The 23846-nt window shown below is 39.7% G+C and overlaps 1 protein-coding gene across 5 annotated transcripts in view; it reads right to left on the bottom strand.

The window, feature by feature from the left end:
- Positions 1-17974, bottom strand: part of esrrgb (estrogen-related receptor gamma b) — a 164709-nt gene extending 146735 nt beyond the window's left edge. For 2 of the 5 annotated variants that reach the window (XM_034699149.1, XM_034699148.1), the window contains exons 1-3: positions 17855-17974; positions 17649-17704; positions 15156-15257 (exon numbers count right to left, since the gene is read on the bottom strand). The gene's annotated coding sequence lies outside the window, so the exon portion shown is untranslated. The remainder of the gene's footprint in view (positions 1-15155; positions 15258-17648; positions 17705-17854) is intronic. The other 3 variants (XM_034699155.1, XM_034699153.1, XM_034699154.1) reach the window with 2 other exon arrangements.
- Between the last annotated feature and the right edge of the window lie 5872 nt (positions 17975-23846).

Raw genomic sequence — 23846 nt, forward strand, 5'->3', positions numbered from 1 at the left:
CTGGTTCCAAATGAGCTGAGCGGATAGTAAAAGGTGATGTCGACGGACTGCCGGCCACTAATTGGTCAGAGAATGTCGTCACCGAAGAGTCATGAGCGTGACGCCCAACACAGGAATCAAACCCGCCATTTTTTAAAAATGACATCAGTACTGTACAATGTCTGCACGCAAAGTTTCTCCGTGGTTTCTCCTCTCTCGCTCGGCATGCAAGAAAAAGCCACAGACACCGAGCAGCAAGTACACCGTTGCCTCCATGTCCGCCATTGTTTGTGATTGTTGTGTTTGTGTTGCGTTCAAAATGATGTCAACGCAGTTTCATGCAGCTGTGCAATGACGAGCCCACCCACCGCGAGTCGGTATTCGGGCTGGTGGAAAAGGTACCCAAACAGAGTAGAGTCGAGTCGAGTAGAGCCGAGACGAGTCGAGTAGGGCTGGAACTGTGTGGTAGAAAAGAGCCATTAGAGGACTAGAGCCGATTTAAATGCTGAGCCAAACCACCAACCTCATTTGGCATTTTGACTGATGGTGATTTGAAAGATGATGGTGCTTTCAATGAGGTCAATAAGAACACTCGCCACAGTTACAACTATGTTTTAAAGAATTAATAATTCCGGGGCAGCGTTGGCCTAGCGGTTTAAGCATGTGCCCCATGTATAGAGGCTATAGTCCTTGTCGTAGCAGTCGCTTTCCAGTAATTTTACTTGATAACAAAGAAACTGAAGTATGCTCAGGCTCCTATCTAATATAAAACCCCACAAAGTCCTGGAGGGACAGACCAGTGCTGATTAGGGTAGGAAAATTGATACAGCACCAAATCATCATCCTTACTTATGTAACACCACTTTTACACAGCTGGCACCAATTATTGTATTTTAAATTTAAAGATAATTTAGTGCAAATCAGAAAGTGTTCCTGTATTTTGGTTTTCAGCTTTTTTTGTCTATCTGCATTTGTGTGATCACTTTGCCTTTTTACAAGCTCAAAACAACATTTCCATTCAACTCAATTCTATATCTGTCCTCTGGTATGACTGCTGTGGTGGCGCTAGTGACACTCATCCTGGACTTGACCTTTTAGATGCATCTTGAATTCTCTCGTTCATCAGATATCTCAATGAATTATTCCGACTGTCTTGTATTTTACCACTTATTGCAGAATCACCATGTCATGACATTATACTTATCATGGCAATGTGTTTAGTACAGTGGCATATCGTGGGTTACCCTTCAATTTCCCACCCCTACAGCTGATCCAATGAGCACCAGACTGAAGAATAGATCAGAGTATTGCAGTCCTTCTGTTGCAACACGTCCGCATTTCACATACTTGGCTTTTTGAGACTTTAAAAACATCTTTATGGCTCAAGAACTATCCAAACAGGATATACAGTGCTCTGGGAATAACAGGCCATTGTAGATTGGGAGTATGAGATTAGGAGACATGGTTCCTAAAATGTCTCTCTGCTACAGGCAATCTTCCCCAACCAGCCATAAAATTGTCTTTGTATCCCTCTCTTCTCTAACCCTCACTTCCCTGTTGGCTTCCAGAGCAAGTTTCCATGAGATTGCCTTCCTCACTCTCAGGATTCTCACAGCTACCACACAGTGAATGTAAAGCGATAATTCACCGGAGGAAAAAATGACTGCATGGCTAACTGCTAAAGACACGGTCGAGCTGGAGGACAATGAGAGGTGGATGACAGATTGATAACGAAAGAGACGGCGCATGTACTTCTGTTCTCTCCATTATCCTTTTACTGCTGATACATGCTGGGGTATGTCTGAAGCCATACTGTATTTTGATAGAGCACATTCAGACCACAGACTTTTACAGAAGCTGGAGGAGTTGAGTGTCTGGTCGGTGTGGATTCATTATACATCTGAGAACGAAGGGCTAAGATTAAAGGCTCTTCAATGTTCCCATGGCAAACATTTACATCTTAATATAGCCAATGATGCAGGTGGAATATACTGAAAGACATACTCAGAGCTGGTATTATTGTGAAAATGGCAAATGACGGAATTTATTTTAGGACACGTGGCAATTTTATTACAGCAAGAAATCACACTACAGCTTCAGAACTTGTGGCTGAGAAGCAGAGTCTGATAGCTGTAAGCATGAGCTGTAAACAAGGGATGATGCTACCGTAAATATAGATGCGATACATTGTCAGATTGTTATCAGACACAACTGTTACTTAGAAATTCTATCCATCTAACTTCTTTTTTCACTGTTTTGACCCTCCTGTTATGCTGTGGGTCAAATTGACCCTTTTTAAAGTTCTAAAATTATTATATCGGTATGAAACGTCTTTGCTTGGCTTACTGGGTGAAATCAACACATGAAAATGTTCATTTCACATTTTAGGCAATATACGCCCTCCAAACCAGCTAAAAACATGTAACAGAAGAGGTGTCTCGTGTTAATTTATCAACATCACTTCATTAAAAATTCTAAATTTAATATAAAATAAACAAAAATCTGTGTCATGTCAAACTATTGTATTCATATTTAGGTATTTCCAATGTACATTTAAAAAAGTTTTAACATGAATTTTCATTAAAAACGAGTGAGTTAACCCTTATTGAACCATGATCTATGAGAATTAAAGAACACCATTGCACCAAATATTGATTTAAATGGTTAGTAATGCAGTTAAATAATGAGAATGCAAAAATGTTTATTGGGATTTTTTGGGGTTCTGACACTTTTGGATAATTAAATATGCCCCGGGTCAAGTTGACCCAGGAACATTATTGCTGTTCCTGAGAAACAAACATAACAGGAGGGTTAAGCTAACTCAGTTTTTGAACGTCTTGACTGAGGCTTTTGTCGGTCTGCTGAGGTGTTATCAAACACTGGGGGTGACTGCCATGAGCAATCTGCTGTATTTCTCACTCTATCCCTGCACTATGAAGTTCCCACCATCTTATCTACAGCTGAAACTGAACAAACAACACATGCGTGCCCCTCTGAACTGTGAGAAACTGTGATTGTGTTATTTGGCTTCGCTAACACTACCTCAGGAGCTATTATTAGGCTGATATTGTGCAGTTAGGGGACAATTATCTGGCCTCGTTAGCCTGTGAGGATGATGTAATTAACTGCAGTTTCAGCCTTGTGTCCGGCTCTGCAGAACTTCATGTCGTTCAGCAGAGCCATTTGTAGGTCATTGTCACTGTAACTGTACAGATGGATAACAAAGACGGCAGAAAGTTGGAACGGGAGCTTGGACATGGAAAGATAATAGCTGGTTTTCACAGATGAGATGTCCTTGAGGACCACTAATTTCAGGTCTGTAGTGCTCCAAGGAACGAGAGGAATGTGGTAAATGCATCCTCCCTGATGGTTATGGCAACCACAGTTTGTTATGACACCTGTGCGTACAGAAAGCTCATTAGAACAATGGTTAGATGAAGAAGTCTGAGGAACTAGAAGAGGTGATAGTGAGCCGCTTTGTTAAATGGAAGCTGAAAAATACCAAATCTTGAGGAGAAAAGGACGCACTTCATTCTCATTTCAAAGCCATTACAGGTTATGAAACAAAGTCAAACGAATAATGATAAACTGCACAGTATATTTTGTAGTAATACGTACAAAGGAAAGTTAGAAGAAAGCAGCTTGAGATTTCTTTTAGAGGACACTACTCTGTCAGCAAAGACACTGCCGTGTGAACCGAGGTCACAGAAATGGACACAAAATGAAAGTTCCTCATAGTGGCTTAAGAAAAAAAAGCATTTTCAAATGTACAAAAAAGTATATAACTGCGATAGTGAGAAAATATTTCACACTTATCATTTAACCTCCTGAGACTCGGCAATTCATTTTTGTCCTCTGTGGAGGACATGCATTTTAGCCATCTAAGTTAAGCACCATATATGCAGTCTTTAAAAACCCCACTGTACTGTGAAGAGGACATCCTGGGCCTTCTAATGATGTCTTACTTGTGGGGGTGTGGCCAACAGAGCACATTAACTTTCTTTTCAAAATGGCTGCAAACTCAACGTTCACATTTTATGGCACCAAAGGAGGTGAGGGATCTTCTTTTTTTTTTTTGTTGCAGATATCATGTTTATCTTGCTAATAATCAAACTGATTCTTCAATGTAAGAGTCTTAACCTCAATTTAGTAAGATTTCACAAATGTACAGTCATTTTAACCTTTTCTAAAAACAACTTTTATTCAGTGTCCTTTGTAGTGGACAGCAGGACTAAATACATCTGTGTTTAACCAATTTCCGTACTCCAGGAAGCACAGGGCTGAGTGAGGGTCAGAGGATTTTACATGCACACACACACTCGCACATGCACACACACACCAAACATACATGCACACATACACATACGCCCATACATGCACACACACGCACACATTGACACATCAAATCAGTAAAATAAATGAATTAGGTGACTTTCAAGGGTTGAGTATGCATTTTAAAATTATATTTTAATGTTCTGATGTGTTCCCACTATATAAGTGTTGTAATGTGCATGAAATGACACGTAATCTTACAGAAATACACAAATCCATGATATAATATAATTACATTCTGTGACTTATCAAGACCTGATGTCCGCTACAAGGTACAGATGATAAAATTAAATTAACAACATTATTGTTTTTTTTTTTCTTCAATATGTTTCTTTCAACCCCAATACTTATATTATCTAGAAAAAAAATAATATCAAAACTTTTTTTCAACAGTCCTGGGTAGTTATGCAGGCCCAGATTTCTTTTCATTCAACTGGGGAAGCAGTTATTTAACATGGTGAAAATATGATGCTACATTTTTCCAGCTCTGTCTGGATGAAGGTTCATCTATTTTCAACAGTCAAACATCTTGTGAGTCATCCAGGGCTGCAAAAACTCTAAGAGGAAACTTCCAATGATGATCAGAAACGACTGAGTTCCTGCCTTGATATCCATCCAATAACACATTTTTCTAGTCTGTGAGGCTTCTGTTTGCTTCTCCATTTACCCCAGTTCATCTGTCATCCCTGATGTGTGCAAAGATAAATCACCGCTTTACAAACGTGAACATCTGACAATACAGGATCAAATAAAAAACCCTGTGCCGCTCTCGTCCAGCTGTTCACCGTGCCGAGGCTGGAATGTGCTGCCATGAGAAGCCCCAGAAGAAGACATTCATTAAAGGATTAGCGCCCACACTTTGTACTGACACAAGAATGAGCGCAGCTGAAAGGAGACGAATGAAATGATCAAAATGATATTCAAGCACCATTTTTCGCATGACAGGAGATACTGGCGGTGTGAGTAGCGACACTGAAAACAAAGTGCAAAGATCCTCCCTCTTCTGAGGCAGCGCCGTGCTGGCAAAGATAACACCGGAGGAGGAATCCTGCCGTGGCTAAGCCTTTTTGATGCACTTTTTTCATGTCGTGTTTTAAGGTGTCAAACAGGCTGAGATCAAAGCAGCCCTGTCCACTTTAGTGTTTCTTTGAATGGAGCAGACATCAACAAATTCTCAATAGGCTGGAAGAAAGAGATGTTTGATACCATTCTTTTGTCTTTCGGATGGCTGAACTTGCAGACTGGCAGACACAGAGTACCTATCTGATTCCAACAAAAGACTTTCAGCCCCTGTGAGGAGTTTATGAGGTTTTCAAACAGACTGAAATTAAAACTGATGCCTCTTTATGGCCTATAAAAGTAACCTAGACCATCAGCAACAAGATTAACTATTTCAATAGTGTCATTTTTAATGCTTGCAACCTCTCACATAGGGTAGGATTCAGTTAACAGATTTACACACAAAAGAAACCATCTCTTTTTTACATTGTCTAAAGCAAATATTCATTATGTCCTAAAAATTGTGATATTGCAGGATCAGATCTTTTGTTTGAAGTAGGGATGCACATTTTAAGTATTTTCCATGATCGGTTTTTGGAAATGTTAACAATCAATTATCAATTAATCAATAAAAAAACATTATTATTCTTATGTCAAAAACAAGGCCAAATACGTTTTTTCCCCCTAAATTACATTTTCTACAGCAACAAAATGCATATAACTGACGGTATTGAATACGGGTACATGTTTAACACTGATTATCAACGATCAGGCTCATAAAAATATTCTCCGTGGACATAGTCTTATAATGTGAAGGCTCATAATACTAACAGAAAAGTACTTCAGACTCACAGTGTCCAGTTTGCTGCCGACTGGTTCTTATTGAAAAAATTACCTTGTGTCAGGTGACAGCCGGGAGCGCAACCGGGGCATAATCAGTCCAGCTGCAGAAAAGCCCAGACGGCTCTGATGTTGCTGATCTGCAAACAAAGCGTACCAGCAATTCCCACCAGTCTGTTGGTTTTGTATCTAAAGGTGGGGAAATGTCCTGATTAAAGTTGTCAACCTTCGCGTCCGTGTTATGTTGGCAGCAGTTGCGTATTGATCCTCTTAAAAAAGCGCACATGGAGACCTGATGCACAGCCGCAACCGCCAGCTGAGCATCTCTGTGCACAACACCTTTAACAGCTGATTCACATCGAAACATGCTTTAAACTTAAAACACCTCCCTGATAGCTGAGAGTAATATGAGACCACATGTTGTTTGTTCCACGTGACAGAAAATTGAAAACAAATATGCGCGTGTCGAGTAATTTCTTAACAATCAATTAATCAAGAATAGATTAATTGTGTACATCCCTAGTTTGAAGAAATTAATATTCTTAGCTAGCACTACATTGTTGTTCGCTTTGTCGCGAGATATATGATTAGAAATTAGCTCTTCTTTTCTGCTCTCAAACACTGGCTACTATTTGCAGCCAATAATGCATACATGGTTGCAGTATAGCACTGATTGCTGTTTAGCTGACTGTTATGTAGATTAAATTATTTATGGTAACACTAGTTGATTTTATTCTGCTCCAATATGCGAAGTATTACATTGGTGCACATATCATTGTTCTCTTCAATACTCATTTTTGGTGGTATTCAGGGCATTTTTGGATTCTTGTCTCAGTATTAGAGCAACTCTACTAGGAGGACACTTTGTCTCTGGAGGAGCAGAAGCAGGAGCAAGTTATTCAAGAGATGAATTCAGAAGGTAATTCAGTTAGGGAGCTTTTCTTGGGAATGCTACCAATCTTCCAGGCTTCCAGTAAGAGCTTCTATTTTCAATTTGAGATGTCTGCGCTCTCCTCAAATACTTCATTCTTTGGTGTCCTAAAAACTGGCTTAAAAGTGTTTCAACTGTCCTTCCAAACAAAACAAAGGCATTACATTTCTTTGCTTGTTTATTGAACGTTTCAATAATAGGCAATTTGGCAATGACAGTAGGAATCCTCGGCCGACAACCATAAAAGAGGCAGTATGTGTGGTCTGGTGCTGCCGTCGCTGCTGCTGCAGTGAACTCTAAAGAAGCAGGAGGAGGACCAGGGCCAGCCTATTTCCCGTAGCATAACACACACCGACAGCAGGCAGACATGGCAAACTGGACTCTCCTTGTTCTCACACTCGGTGCCAATATGGGGGAAATTCTTCCAATGGCAAGTATCAATTACTCATTTTAAACAAACATCCTCGGCTTTTAAATATCAACAGGGTGCGTGCCTATGCCCCTATAGGGCATTTGATATGGACAGACCACACACACGGCGTCACCTTTAGGCATCACCTTTCTCCTCACACTGACTAATTTTCTCCAAAAGTCCTTCATTGAGAAGTTCTTATCAGACATTTCAGTAGAGGTGAGCGGTGACATCATTTGAGTCTGCGATCAGAAGAAAAGGCTTCATTCTTTCTGCTATCATCTAAAAATCAAGTGTGATGAAATATGTTGCCAACCAGAGAAATGATGTGAGCGAGGAGTTATATTCAGTCATTTTTTAACAGTTGTGTTATATTAAGCATCAGCAGGAAAAACCCATCCATCATTCTCTGTCTGAAATGTCTCACTTGCAAATTGCTTTTAAGTGAGGTCTGCATCGCCCGGCTCGCCCCATCTGGTACAGATATACAGGCGACTTCAAATGGTCAGCTCCAGCCTTGACTCATATCACACAGACGCCACATGGTGCTTGTGAAGCTGGGAAGTGGTACAAATGAGATATTAAAGTAGTAGATGTTGGAAGATCACGACGTATATGTCAAGGAAAAACAAAACTAATGCATCACAGATTAAAGTATACCAAGGAGGGGCAGACTTGCTGCTTATAGGTTGAGTCTTTGCAGGAGACACAACCACAACATAACTTTTTTTATGCTCTCAACCTGTCAAGAGCTGCAGATGAAAACTGGGCTAAAACTGTCAGTTATTAACTAGTGCTCATGTTAATTAAAGTGCAACTTCATTATTTCAAAATGTTCACACTGTAAATCCCACTTTACAATCACAGCTAACATCACAAATGACTCTGGTTTAATTGCAAGAATCTACCACCATGTTTCTACACTTGATCAAACTGATGTCGAATAACTTCATAACCCAGTGTTATTTCTAAGCATCCAGCTGTGTTGAACACTTGATTCTGATTGGTCAAAACCCAACAATGGTAATTAACTCTGAATACCAAGAGCGACGCAAGAGACAACCAGATCATATTGTCATCTCAAATCAATCAGCTGGAAAGAGTCCAGCACATGACAAAGTGTATTATTTCCAAGCGGCAACCTCCGGTCTCAAACTATGAAGCCCATGCGGAAGTGTTATAATTTGCAATTCATCGAGGATCCACTTGAGGCTGGCTGCAGAAACACCAGAAACCACATAGACAGCAATTCAAAAAAGACGATCTTTGCAGCATTAATAAACATGTTTACAGCCTGGTTCAAAAAACGGCTTGGCTCTACGAAGCTAATTTCTCTATCGGCACACACTGTACGGGGGTGAATTTTTTTCTAACGTGACGGTTCAGAAGATATTACGATTACAAGTTTTTGCCCAAATAAGGACATGACTGACTTGACTCCCTGACGGGAACACATAGCTGTTGGCTAGGAGGCTCAAACTCGGCCTCTTTACGTCACATTATGCCTGGTTGAGTTCCGCATTTCTAATATGGCTGCCGCCGTTGATTGTCTTTAAAACAGCGCTCAGGAACAGACGGGTGACGTCACGAATACTACGTCCATAATTTATACAGTTTATGATTATTTCCCCATTTCCTGTTGACAATGTGGCAAATTTGTTACTTTCCTATAGCAGCAGTAAGCAACGTGGAGGATACTTTTATTATTAGTCTTCGGAGGGCACATTACTTTAGATACCTCGTTAATGGCCGACCAGTCACCAGAAGAGAAAAAAAAGACGAGAAGAGGGAAAGTGCACAAAGTAGCAAGAGATGTTAAAACACACAAGGAGCTGAATGAAAAAGATTTACTTCTCATGTTACTTACTGAAGTCCCTGCTGGGAAGGGGTTCATCATTAACTGTTGACTACACAAAAAATACCAGGAAGTTGTTGCTGCTTATTTAATGGTCAGACAACAGCCGATGGATTCAGGGATTGATGTTTATATAAATAAATAAAACTATAGGTGCATTTCAACCAAGAGCTCCGGGGTCTTTTAGCCCCCAGAACTACTTTCCCTGGAACTAAAAGGTTCCTGTGCCCCCATTGTTGTCTGCATTTCGACCGTGGGCTGAAGGCCTAGGTAGATTGTGCAAATCAGGCCAGTGACGTATGGAGGAAATAAATTATATCAAATAATATTTTGAAATCTTAATAAAAAACTAAACTCATATGCATTTCCAGGAATTCCCTCTGCGTTACGTTCAACCGAAAGTCCCAGGACCTTTGAAAAGTACTACACCCCAAGTAGGGGCTTTTCAGGGGGCAGATTATCTACCCCTGAACTAAATTTAGACCCTGGTTCCTCCGGTTGAAACGCACGTAGTTCAGGGGTAAAGTCCCTAGTTCCGGGGTAAAGTTCCTGTGGTCAAAAAATGCCTAAGGTTACACTTATGTCTACAAAGGATATAGATTAGGGAAATCTGATGGATCTTTTTTTTGCTGCCTAAAAAAAATATTTTAAATAAATACGTTTAAATTATTACTGAGTGTTACCTTTGTTATATCTTTAATTGGTAGCATGGTACCATGTGACTGAATGAACTTTGACCAAACTAGTGATCTGAACACGTTTATTTCTCATCTCACTTACTGAAGTACCTGCTGGGAAGATGTTTATCATTAACTGTTGCTTACACAAAGAGTACCAGGAAGTTGTTACTGCTTATATAATGGTCAGACAACAGCCGACGGGTTCAAGGATTTATGTATATACAAATAAACAAAACAAGGTTACACTTATGTTCAGAAAGGTTGGAGATTAGGGAAATGTTCTCCCAAGTCACTGAAAACTGTTACTTTTGGAGGGTTTGTTTTTTTCTAACTTAATTGAAATTGACAATAAGACCCATCATGGTTGGTCATCCCTGCTATCTGTCCACTGGACTATCATTTTTATTTATACCAAATACTTTCAGCATACTATTATCAGTTCTTAAAAGTCAGACAGGAAACGTTTGCTCTGAAAAAGAGATGCAGAGTTAAACATAATGGTCTAAAGAACACACTTCTATAAGAAGGGAAATCAAGGGTTTGAGCTCAGCGTTCATTCCCACCAAACAAAATTCATAAGAGTATCACATCTCCTAACAAGCAACCACTTTGTTAAGTTACTGCGCAATCACTTTCATAAAAAACAGTTTTGCTTTCCCCAATAAATTTACATTTTGAATGACACAAAATTATTGCCGATAAATTACAGGCAGACAACTCACAACAGAGCAGCTCACCACAACCGTCTTTCACTCCTGCTGTTTATTAATCACCAGCCATAGAGGGATGATGTTAGCTGCTAAAGCTAAAACTGGTGCACATGTCAGCAGCTCCGTAGGCTTTTACCATATCACAAGAGACTCCAACATTAGAGGGGATTTCTAGTGTAAAAGTATTGAGGAAAAGAGTCAAAAGTCCACCGCTCGCTGGGAAATTAAAAACATGAGGGCGTTTTCTCTGAGGAAGAAGCTGGGAGGCTTTTATTTCTGAAAGTGTTGACAGTGTATGGACACCTGATCCAAAAAAACCCTCCTCCCTGCGGCTTCTTGAGCAGCTCCCAATGCTACTCTGACTTCAAAGAACTGCAGGTCAGTCAGTTTAATGGAAGGACTATAAGAAACATTTATTGCATGCTGTAATGTAATTTTAATTCTGACCCAGAAGAAAAGGGGTAACAGCTCAACGTAAAAGACCTCTGAAATCTCCATTCACTGTTGCAATTATCGACCCAAATCAGATCCAGGAGTCCCACTGTAACTATCAAACCGGCTTTATTTCAACACCAGGGTTGTGTGAAACTACTCTACTGTACATCCAAAGCAAATAAGGCTTTTTGTGGCCGGGTGGCCAGGGACTGATCTGAAGCAGCAGAGACTACACATGGGAGGTTTAAAATCACACACAGCAAGATTGGCTCTGGACCATGAGAATAAAAAAGAAGCCGGGTTTTCATATCAAACTAACAAGAGTCATATGGAGGGAAAAAGGCATCAGCAGTCCATAGAGGGGATTGATGTGGAGAGCAGAGTGAGAGATCATGGCAGCTCACTGTTTTTCTTGTGCTGTTGCAAAAACAGACACCAGGAAACAGTGCAAGTAGCAGACACTTCATAATGCCTGGTTTTAGAAGCAAATGAGGAATATAACCACTAGTGACTTTGAACGCCCACGCAAATGATCAACAAAAGACTCACAACAATCTTCAATGTGTGATTTATATCTATTTTATAATTAAATACAGCTGGGAAATTGTGTTTTTAAGCTCTCTATTCTGGTTCTGATGATTTTAAACTGAAAGGAGACGTTATTTTTCAGATTTTTTATAAAGAGGAACCTCATCTTCCTGTAAAACAAACAAAACTTCAATTTAAAAAGGACATAAAGGTGACCGGAGCTTCTAAAAAGATCACTTTTCACTGGGAACCGCTTGTAGAAGGGCCCTGTAGGTTTCAAATGAAACCCTAATTTCCTTGCAAATCCAGTACAACAATATTAGTTTTAAACCAGCAAAGCATTTTACGTCATCTCTAGAGAGCCATGGTGGCCAAAAGGAAAGGAAATAGAGTCACACAAAGGATTTTAAGCTTTAACCAAAACCCAGGGAGGACCACAGGACCTGAATTTGTTCATTTTAAAAAGTTCAAAAAACTGTTGGAGTGGCAACAGATTGTTACATTAATGAAAATAGACGTTTCCAGCAGACTACTAACTAATGGTTGTGACTGTCAGTTGTGGTCATTAAACTTGACGGCAAATAAAGCCTAACCTAAAGTTAAAGGTGGGTGCTGCTCTGCTCCCACAGCCTGAAAATACAGAAGAAGACTTTTTCCTTCTTGTTTGTGTTTTGCTTATTAATACCAGGGATTTTCCAAAGTGACCAATTTGCAAGTCTTGTCATTTTAATTCTGACTGTCCCACTACTATGAAAGTAAGAACAAACACAGGAAAAAACGATGTAACACAACTAAATACAGGATCACAGAGTCTGCAGGTTAACAATTTACAATGAGTTTACAGAATGTGGCTACACTAGCAGAGGTAGCAGCACCAGCCTTTGCCTACATGCAACTTTATCTCCAATATCTGAATCAGAATACTACCATGTCACATAACAGGTGGCCATATGTTATCTGTGTTCGTTTACAACCAGTAATCGTTTTCAACTTGTGGCTCCGCCTAATGGTGGGAGACTGCACCACAGCTCAGACACAACAATGACCAACATTTCAGGCCCTCAATAGTAAAAATATGAATAACTTGTTTAACCAACCTCTAATTCTGGAGTCGACAAGCAATGGTGACAAAGTTTAATCTGCGACTTAACACATACATCTCTAACTTATACTACTTAGCCACTTTAAACATTAATCCTGTTTGTTTTAAAGAGAAGGAGACTTCTGGGGATCATATGCGACCGTTTGTGACGACCCCTTATGCTCTACTTGCCTATAATGCTTGTTTCAGTCTCTCAGCCGTGTTCTCCTGACGCCTGCAGGTATTTGGAAATGGTACGTGGGTGGAGCTTAGAGGGGTAGTTGGTTTTACCTGCCCAGCTGGGTGGGGCCTTTACATTTATTTGATTACATATGTTCTTTCTTCCCATAATCATCCTTTTGGTTTAGATTTATTTGCCAGTCAGTCATCTCAGTTTTATTCTTCCCACATCCAGTTAGTGTAAGTTTCATAGCAGATATTTATAAATTTAACATGTATGACTTCTGAGGAGTGTGATCGATTAACTGCTGTGTTTGTGGTTCAAGCCATAGACATATAAAGAGTAGACACCGCATCGACCGCTACTACCTATTGGCGCTGACAAGCCCTGGGGCCGCCATCTTGGTCCGGTCACCTGCTCCACTCAGTGTAATCTGTTTGGCAGGCGCAACTAAGTGTCAGCGCATTTAATCAATCATAACTCGTTGACCACTAAACTGATTTTCATGCAGGGTTTTTTTTCTGCAAACGTCATACATGTATGTATGATACAGGACACATGGTTTGACGTACTTTAATATTCCTAGTGGGCTTAACAGTAATAGAATATTCTGATATGTGATATATGTTATGTTTGCTAGGTATTTTACTGCACAGTGCTCTGGAATCTTGAAGTCTCTGCTGCTTCAGTTTACGTTTACAGGTAGGATCATGGGTAGGATGACCGGACCAAGATGGCGGCCATATTTCTTGTGCCCCAGCAGCCAATGCGGAGTCTACTCTTTATATGTCTATGGTTCAACCCCAAGCACCTCCTTGTTCCATGGAAAAGTCTTCTTTGAAAATTAAAGCTACAGTGAGGAATCGTTGTGCTGATTATGGCGCCCCCTGTTGACAAGAGACATAGCTGGTCATGGTCTGTGCATGTAAAAGCACAAAAAAGGGGATTTTCTCAGTACCCTGTAAACTGCCTTGTCAGACACCTTCCCTCTCACAGTGGTTAAAGGCAGTAAAAATTAAAACACAGAAGTTGTCAGCCTTTTTGCTGGTGATCTTGTTTGCTTTTGGAGGTCCCAAAGAGGCATCACTGTTCATTTCAGACTGTTTCACGACCAGCTACAAACTCCTCAAGAGCTTCAAGTTAGTTTAAGAGCCAGGTAAAAACAATGCATGCAGCCATCTATGTGTGAAGGTGCATTTTTACGGCCTTCTCCACTATTCACAGTCACCTCATTGTCATTTTATATGTTTACAGTTTGGTAAAAGAGCAACCAAAGTTCCCTTCATGGATGATTAAAGCTTCATTTCAGCTTGTAATTGAGTTCAGTTTAGTTCCAGCGAGCTCATCAGTGAGCTGGGGGTTGAGGGTGGGGGGACTCCACTACCATCAGCATCAGCATGTATTTCTCTTAAACGGATATCAATTGCATCACTCAGACATTTTTGTGCGATGACTTATGTTTTGAAAGAAATACAAAAAGAAGGAAAAAGAGAAGGCTAATTACAGTGTGGGATTAGAATAAACACCAGTAACTTCCCTTACACTGATGTAAAGGGTAAACTGGGATAAAGGGGGATTACTGCTTTGAAAAATTGACTTTAACAGCATTTCAGCTGCCAGGGGCCTGTTTGACCCTGAAAGCTTTTATTCTGTAGTTAGTGGTTGGCTTTAAAATCCAAGCATGCATGCAGATTCACATGCACTTCAACCAAGATGAAGACAAAAATCCTCACTTGACCGAACTTAAATGCTGATAAGCTAAGTATAACACTGCATACTAGCTAGCTAAACACTGGGTGTGTTAGGAAAATGTCTTTTTTGATAAACTCCCTGGATAAATCCCAGGCTGTAAAGGCGGTGAGTTCGGTAGTTGACTTAACTGAGCCAAAGCCTTCTCTTACCATTGCCACACATTCATCAGGCCCTGTAGAAGCCTCAGACTGTGAGTGATCATAATTCACTAACCTGGCTTATCAAGGAGATGATGTAACTTCCCTTTTTTGCTCTCAGTAATCACATTCACAGTTGACATTTTTCTTGCCAGTTGTTCATTTCCAGAGGAATGTGGCTTTCTTACCTCACCAAAAATCCAAACATGAAGACTTAACATGATACTCAGCCAGGAGGGCAAAAGGCTACGCAGACAGACAGTTGACACAGCAAATCAGAGATCTGCTCAGTGATTCACACACCTGCACCGTCCAATAGTGAGATGAACACATGAGAGCCGGCCAGAGGATCCTGGATCGGGATTAGCTTGAGGGGGCCAGACGATGACTCAACAGCAGGTTTTTCTACACAGAGTAAATCAGAGAGGACAGAGTGTTCACCACGGACCATAAGAGCAGGTGCTTTAAAGATTTATGTCTGTAAATGTTCTTTGTTCTTCCTGATTTATATACCTGTACAACAACAAAAATAGAGGCTGATTTTAGCAGTGCCATATATACATACATATATATATATATATATAGTTTTAACGTAGAAGCCATAAAAGATACAGATATATATTTCATACTTTTGTTAACATAACCCCGAATGGGATCAGTGGTGAAACACAATGGATGGATGGATATTAAAGTGATAAAATATACCTTTAAACTTTCACACTTAGAGGGGACCTGAACTTCAGTGGAGGATTAGGGGTATTGCTCACAAAATATTAATTTTCCTCAAGTCTGTGAATCATGTACATATTTAAAACTTTTTGACAATGTCCCCATGACACACAGTAACTATTCGAATGGTTATGTACAGAACAGAACGACCAAAAGTAGAATCAGTCTGATCCATAGACTGTATGAATAATGGACGTTATATCCATGACGGCACCCATCCTGTTCCTGAGCGCAGTTTTGAAGCCAATCGACGGTGAGAGCCATATTGGTAATGCCGAACTCAACCAAACCTTGGTGTGAGGTAAAGAGGCCGAGTTTGAGCCTCCTAGCCAATAGCTTTGTGTTCCCACCTATCAGTCAAGTCAGTCATGTCCTTATTTAGTCAAAAGTCATAATCTTAATATCTTCTGAACCGTCACGTTGGAAAAAAAATCTGCTTTTCTTGTGATTAATCTTCAAGAAGTCTTACATTATCATCTTTGATGATAACTTTCCTTTGAAAACTGTAAAATATTGTCTTTTGATTACACTTTTCAAGAATCATTTTTCAACCATATTGTAACCCTGTCTAATCAAACATACTTTAACCGCATTATTTATTTTCATAGAAATAAATCATCAATACTGCGATCAATAGGCTTCTAAAAACATCTTTAATATATTATCTTTCCAATATTTTTACTCTTAACCACACTTGGTTGAAAAAGCGAGAACTAGATGATAATAGAGGAGCTATTGTAGTCAGCATCTACAGTTTTTCACCTTTGTAGCTGGAGCTGAAGTACAGGCACATGCGCAGTCATACTTTTCCATGTACTTCAAATAGACTAACATCTCTTAAAGACATCCCTGATCCTTTGAGTAAATATCAAAACGCCCATTTAGCGCAGCATTGATCATTTATTTCTTTAAAAAGCAATAGCATTTCTAAAGTGTGTGTTTGATTAGACATGATTAAAAAACGGTTGGAAAATGATCTCTCAGAAGCGTTGTCAAAAGACATATTTGACTGTTTTCAAGGCAGAAATATCATCAAACATGATAATGTAAGACAATTCGAAGACTGATTAGAGAAAAAAAAGCATCTGGGGCCCAAACGAGTGGCAGAGAATGGCCTACAGGCACAGCAGGCGATAGGGCATGTTTGGATCTCACTGTGACTGAACATTAAGGCTGGTGTACTGTGGGAAGCACCTTGAGGCCAATCATCAGTGGCAGCCATATTGTGACGTATAGAGGCCGGCTTTGAGCCTCCTGGCCAACAGCTACAGTGTTCCCGCCTGTCAATCAAGTCAGCTGTTCCTCTCATTTGAAGACTCGTAATCTCAATATCTTCAAAATTGCTGTGTTAGAAAAAAAGTCAACCCCCCTACAGTGTGTTGAGAAATTATTTATCCAGACTACACTCGTCTTTTGTACCAGGCTGTAAACATGTTTATTTCTGCTGTAAAGATCGGCTTTTTTGAATTGGTGTGTATGTGGTTTCTGGTACTTCCGGAGCCAGCCTCAAGCGGATCCTCGATGAACTGCAATTTTTAGCACTTCCGCATGGGCTTCATATTTTGAGACCTGAGGTTGCCGCTTGGTGTGCACCCAGTGGAGAAGTGTCGTCTCTTAATCTGAGATTGAGAGAATAGAACTAACAGCAGTCCCTCTCAAGTGATGCAGGTTAAATTCTTAAATAAGCATAGTTGTTGTCTGTTTTTTTCAAGTGCCTGAGTAGACCCCATGACACCTTGAATGCTCTGCTCAGGGCCAAGGGTTTGAAACTGGCAAAACTAATTAAGTAAAACTTTAATTATTTTAATCATACTAGGGCTTTCCCAGCTGTGTCATATTAAAGTCTTTTTTATTATTATTCAACCTCTGTCATCAATTTGTGGCCACTTTCTGAGCAGGTTACAATCTATGAACACAACATTAACACATTACAAGGTTTCAATGGGGCACAATGCTTAAATCACTTTCTATTTACACAACCAGAGGCAGTTTGACTTGATGACAAATAGCATGCCGACTTCATTCACTACTAGCTCATTCTGAAACTACATCAATATCACAACTTACCTGTATAACCTCCTGGGTGGTCTTCATCCTGCTGATCTTGTCTGCTGGAATCACTGCTGCGCCGGATAACATAATTTTTTTTAATTTACCTTTAACTTGCCGACAGCGGACTTAAAGTTTGTACTACTAAGTCTGACGCAGATAAAACTCGTGTCTCTGACGTCATGAAGGTAGAAACGTCATGAACGTGGTTCTTAGAAACTCACAACTGCGGCATCTGACCTCTTCCGCTGTTTCTTCTTGCTTTTGAATCCTTTATCATCCACTTGGATTGTCTTTTTGTCTTATTTATTTAATTCGGTTCGTCATGCATTTTATTTTTTCTTGACACTACCTGGACAGAACCATTTTAAGGGGCGGGGGGAGGTGAGGACGTTCGGCCAGGTAACCCCTGATGAGATGGGCTGTTCCAATATCCACCGGACTGCTTCTGGACAGTTAGGCTGTTTCCGAAATCGCCTACTATACTAGCAGTACGTACTGATATGTCCAAAATTCAGTATGTAGTAAGTAGTATGTGAACAAGAGCAAAATCTGCAGTATGCCAAAACTCCCCGGATGTCTACTGATTCGGGAAAATATCTCAGTATGCATCGAACCCAAGCCCAAACCTAAAAATATGAGTCAATGCGGAAGTGTTAAAAGCTGCAGTTCATCGAGGATCCGCTTGAGGCTGGCTCCGGAAGTACCGGAAGTCACATACACATGAATGGGGAAAAGACGATCTTTGCAGCATTAATAAACATGTTTACAGCCTGGTACAAAAGATGAGTGTAGTCTGAATAGCTAATTTCTCGATGTCCTCTCACTGTGGGGGGGTGAATTTTTTTCTAATTCGGCAATTTCAAAGATATTGAGATTACCAGTCTTCCAATGAGAGGCAGAGCTGCCTGTGGGAACACTGCAGCTGTTGGCTAGGAGGCCCAAAGCCCGCCTCTTTACGTCACACTGGCTGTTTCCGAAATCGCCTACTATACTAGCAGTACGTACTGATATGTCCAAAATTCAGTATGTAGTAAGTAGTATGTGAACAAGAGCAAAATCTGCAGTATGCCAAAACTCCCCTGATGTCTACTGATTCGGGAAAATATCTCAGTGTGCATCGGACCAGTCTGCCTTGCGTACTGTTTCCCATAATGCACAGCGCTCGTTCTGCTTTTTCTTTTTCCTCATTTTTTGACGGGAGGAAATCCGTTTTTGGGTGCTGTGAAAGTTATCAAATTACATATAAACCACTTCCTAACTTTTTAAATCATAAATGGATGCTAAATAAGCATTTTATTTATCAGCTTCGCCATTGTGTACTTCCGCTTTCCGAAACCGGAAATCCAGCGAAGTCTGGCTCAGCATGCTGCATGACAGATCGAACAGAACAGTCTTACTACATACTAAATTCAAACGCAGTATGTAGTAGGCAATACCTACTGCCTACTACATTAGTAAGTAGTATGTAGCAGGCCATTTCGGAAACAGCCACTGGCTCGACAGAAGCAATATGGCTGCCGCAGCCGATTGGTCGCAAAACAGCTCTTCAGAAACAGATGGGTGACGTCACGGTTACTACGTCCATATTTTTTACAGTCTATGGCTGTTTCTGAAACCGCCTACTATACTAGCAGTACGTACTGATATGTCCAAAATTCAGTATGTAGTAAGTAGTATGTGAACAAGAGCAAAATCTGCAGTATGCCAAAACTCCCCGGATGTCTACTGATTCGGGAAAATATCTCAGTGTGCATCGGACCAGTCTGCCTCGCGTACTGTTTCCCATAATGCACAGCGCTCGTTCTGCTTTTTCTTTTTCCTCATTTTTTGACGGGAGGAAATCCGTTTTGGGGTGCTGTGAACGTTATCAAATTACATATAAACCACTTCCTAACTTTTTAAATCATAAGTGATGCTAAATAAGCATTTTATTTATCGGCTTCGCCATTGTTTACTTCCGCCTTCCGAAACCGGAAATCCAGCGAAGTCTGGCTCAGCATGCTGCATGACAGATCAAACAGAACACTCATACTACATACTAAATTCAAACGCAGTATGTAGTAGGCAATACCTACTGCCTACTACATTACTAAGTAGTATGTAGCAGGCCATTTCGGAAACAGACAGAGTTTTCTCTCCACCTGATGTGTCTTCTACGGTGGCCATGAAGGACAACACTTTTACAAAGTTGGAGACAAATTAACATTTTGGAAAACATCTTTAAATTTAATAAAACAAATTTACATCAGTAAAACACTTTTACCAAGGCCAAAACAAATTTACATTTAAGAAAACAAATTTACAAAAGATGAAACACTTTAACCATTAAGTCTGACTCTTTTTAGCCTTGCTCTGTTTAGCCTGAGGCTATGTGGTCTGAGGCCGTTTCATCTTAAATCTGAAACATGATGAAGGTTTTGAGGAAGTATGACGGAGCTTTTCTGGAGACATGATGCTTTTTCAGCTGAGGTCTGACACCTCACTCTGAGACCCGAGGATGTCCTAATATGTAAACCGTGTCCATCTCCGTTTGGTTTCTCTCCATCAAAACAAATTAAATGACCTCTCACTCGATCACTTCTGGATCACTTCTGGTATTTGGTACATTCGCTTACCGTAAAAATGAAATGTTAATTTGTTTCAGAAATGGTAAAACTGTTTCATCTTTTTTAAAATTTGTTTTCTTAAATGTAAATTTGTTTTGGCCTTGGTAAAAGTGTTTTGCTGATGTAATTTTGTTTTAGAGACAGGTGACGGTGGCTTTGGAGTACAATAAGCTGCTGTGCATTAGTATACTGATTTGTAGTTTGTACCATCAACAACTCCAATCAGCATGTATTATTTTACACACAACATCAACCACTCTTAATCTTCTTCTTTCAACCATAGCCACTAATATATATACAAATTCACTAAATATATAAACACATATGGTCATAACTTGTTTGTACGGTCTGTGCTACAGCAGAAACATGGCAGTGCAATATGGCGGCCTCCATGTAAAGGGACCTAAGCCTTCTGAAGTTATAAAAGGCTCTTTCTTAGTTAATAAAAACAAAACATTTTTTATACTCAGGTCACTTTACACTAATTCAAACATAAAGATAATATATTAATTTTCACCAAGTATGTTCTGCTTAATGCTGCTAAATACTACACACTGTACATTTAAAGGCTAAGTTTTTTCAAAGTGTATTCCAATGTAACATTTGAATGCCTCACCTTGATACATATAAACTCTTTTCAGGCTACCTACATCTGTATACAATTCCTCTTGGTTCCCAGTTGTGGTTTTGAAGGTCTATGCCAGTCTGCATGTATCCTGGGACACATCTAGCTCTCTAATTGATCCATCACGTTCAGCAGATAAGCATTGTAATATTTCTGTCTGCCGGTTAGTTGTAGCCAAGTAGCTACAGCTTTTTGGCTGACGACAACGTCAAGCTGATGTCATTAATGAATGTACTCACTGTGAACTACAACAGTAAATGTGCAGGCTGTAAAACCAAAACACTGAGTTAGGAGATACTAAAATGTTCCGTAAACAGTAAAGTAACTGCAGTGCCAGATCAGGGATTCAAGGTTTTAAGTGAGTATACCTTTTACTATGTGATGTAGACTTCAAGCATATCTCCTTGTGTGTGTGGTTTTCCAGTTCTGTACTTAAAGCAGTTTTAAGGCTGAATTAATGCTAGTGATGCTTTCCACGAGCAGCAGCTGTGTTTGTTTGGTGAATCACAAACAGGGTGTGTTTTTGGATGTCATTCTCACTGCCTTAACTTTCTAACATCTTTATCCAGATGATGATTGTCACTAGCAGAATTCAGATATATTGTGAGCTCAGAGACTGTCTGATGGATCAAAGTGGATATTGAAGTGATGGCAAAATGTTCTCCTTGTTATGGCAGGTGATTGATCTCAGGAGCATTTGTCTGAGTGGGGATTCTTTTTGAACACATGTCGGTGGGTGTGGATGTCCAGCAGAGCTTTGGGACAGTGTAGCATAATGAAGTTGAACTGAGAACAAAAAGTACAATCAGGTCTATTTATCATGGCTTGTAGACATATCTGGGGCTTTTTGATAGAAAGAGCGAGAATTTTGTGGTTTATTGCAGACTTGATCTTGTTGTATTTGTGATTATTTTTGTGGGTTTGCAATTGTTTCTTTAAGCTATTGCACTCACCTAAAAGTGGTAGGACAAACTGTTACAGCCCAGATGATATCCACATCGTTTGTACTTATGGGTTGGATGTTTCTCATATTCCTCTTGACAATATAACCAACAGATTCTACGATTTCCAGGTCAGGTGAGTTGACTGTCCTCTCAAGCACTGTAATATCACGGTCAGCAAACCATTTGGTGGTTGTTTTGGTGCTGTTGGAAGGTGCTAAGTCCTGCTGGAAAAGGATCGGCATGTCCAGGAAGCTTGTCAGCAGATGGCTATATGAAGTGCTCAAAAATCTCCTGGTAGAAGGCTGCATTGATTTTGGTTTGTTTAATAAAACACTGTAGACCAACACCAGCAGATGACATAATGCCCTAAATCAACACACAACTCTACACTGGGTTCAAACAGCTCAGATTCTGGACCTCTCCACTCCTCCTCCAGACTCTAGGAGGCTCTGGGGAGGCTCTAGAACCTTGATTTCCAATTAAATGCAAAATGCACTTTCATCTGAAAAGAGGACTTTGGACCACTGAGCAAGAGTCCATTTCTTTTTCTCCTTAGCCAAGGAAAGACAGTTTTAATTGTCTTTGGTTCAGGAGTGGCTTATTGCCCAGACTGTAACAGTTGTAGCCCTTTTCCTGAAGAGGTCTGTGCATGGTGGCTCTTAATGCTCTGACACTGGCCTCAGTCAACATGCATTTAGTCCATATGATAAATTTTCCCTTTATTCAATAACTGATGGAAAATGTTGAAATTTTTATAAAATATTCAAACTTTTTTAGATGAACCTGCATTTTGAATCCCTGAACAACTGTATGTTAAGCTTTAAACAGCAGGCTGTCAAACATACATTTTTCATGGCGCAGGTTTTCAATGAGTGTTGCATCTGAAAGGTTAAAGAAACTAGAATGAGATGTATTTGCCAGCAAATATAACTTACACATTCACAGGACAAAATAAACAAAGGTTTAAGATGTTGCACTTAGTCCACAGGGGGGCACCAAAACCAATAAGTAATAATAACAACAATAATAATTTTATTTGTATAGCACTTTTCAAAAACCAGGTCACAAAGTGCTTTACATGGGCAGCAAAATAAAAATGGCAGATAATAAAAACACACAAGTCAAGATAAAGAAATACAACTTTTTTAAAAAGATATAAAATTCCCCTAAAATAACTCTTAAGGGATACAATTCTTTTAAAATATATTTCTTAAGATGGTTAAAATTAAATAAAGTCAAATAAAATTCAGATAAAATCCAGGAAGGCTCTGCGATAAAAGTATGTTTTAAGAAGGGATTTAAAAGAGCTCACTGACTCAGCAGACCTGATCTCCTTTGGCAGATTGTTCCAGAGTGTCGGACCCCTCACTGCGAACGCCCTTTTGTTTTCATTTTAGTATTTGGAATGCACAATAAACCTCTGCCCGAGGATCTCAATGTACATGTCGGCTCATAGGGTATTAAAAGGTCTGCTATATAGCTCGGACCAAGACCATGTAGAGCTTTAAAAGTAATCAGTAAAATCTTAAAATCAATTCTAAAACATACAGAGAGCCAGTGCAAAGAAGCTAAAACGGGAGATATGTGGATTGATTTCTTTATTTCTGGTTAAAACCCTGGCAGATGAGTTCTGTACAGTTTGCAGACAACCAAGGGATTTGTTGTGCAGGCAACTAAAAAGACTGTTACAGTAGTCAAGGTGTGAGGAGATAAAAGCATGTAAAATTGTCTCTCTGTGTCTTTGAAAGTTAAAACGGACCGATTTTTAGAAAAGTTTCTGAGGTGGTAAAAGTATCAAAAGTTCCCTTGAGGAGCATCAAAAATGTGATTCTTCAAATCTGTTTACAGCAAATAAATATTAAAACACTTCATATCACAAGCCAGCAAGGTTTGATCAAGGAAGTGTAAGACAACAAAAACTAAAATGTAATAAAAATACAAAAAGTCTAATTTTAATGTGATTAAATAAATAACCTTCTAAATATGTTTTCCTGTCTCTGAAACTATATCTCTGCCAATAATTACACAGTGAGGTTTA

This window comes from Notolabrus celidotus, chromosome 13, assembly GCF_009762535.1.
Source record: "Notolabrus celidotus isolate fNotCel1 chromosome 13, fNotCel1.pri, whole genome shotgun sequence".
NCBI classification, from domain to species: domain Eukaryota; kingdom Metazoa; phylum Chordata; class Actinopteri; order Labriformes; family Labridae; genus Notolabrus; species Notolabrus celidotus.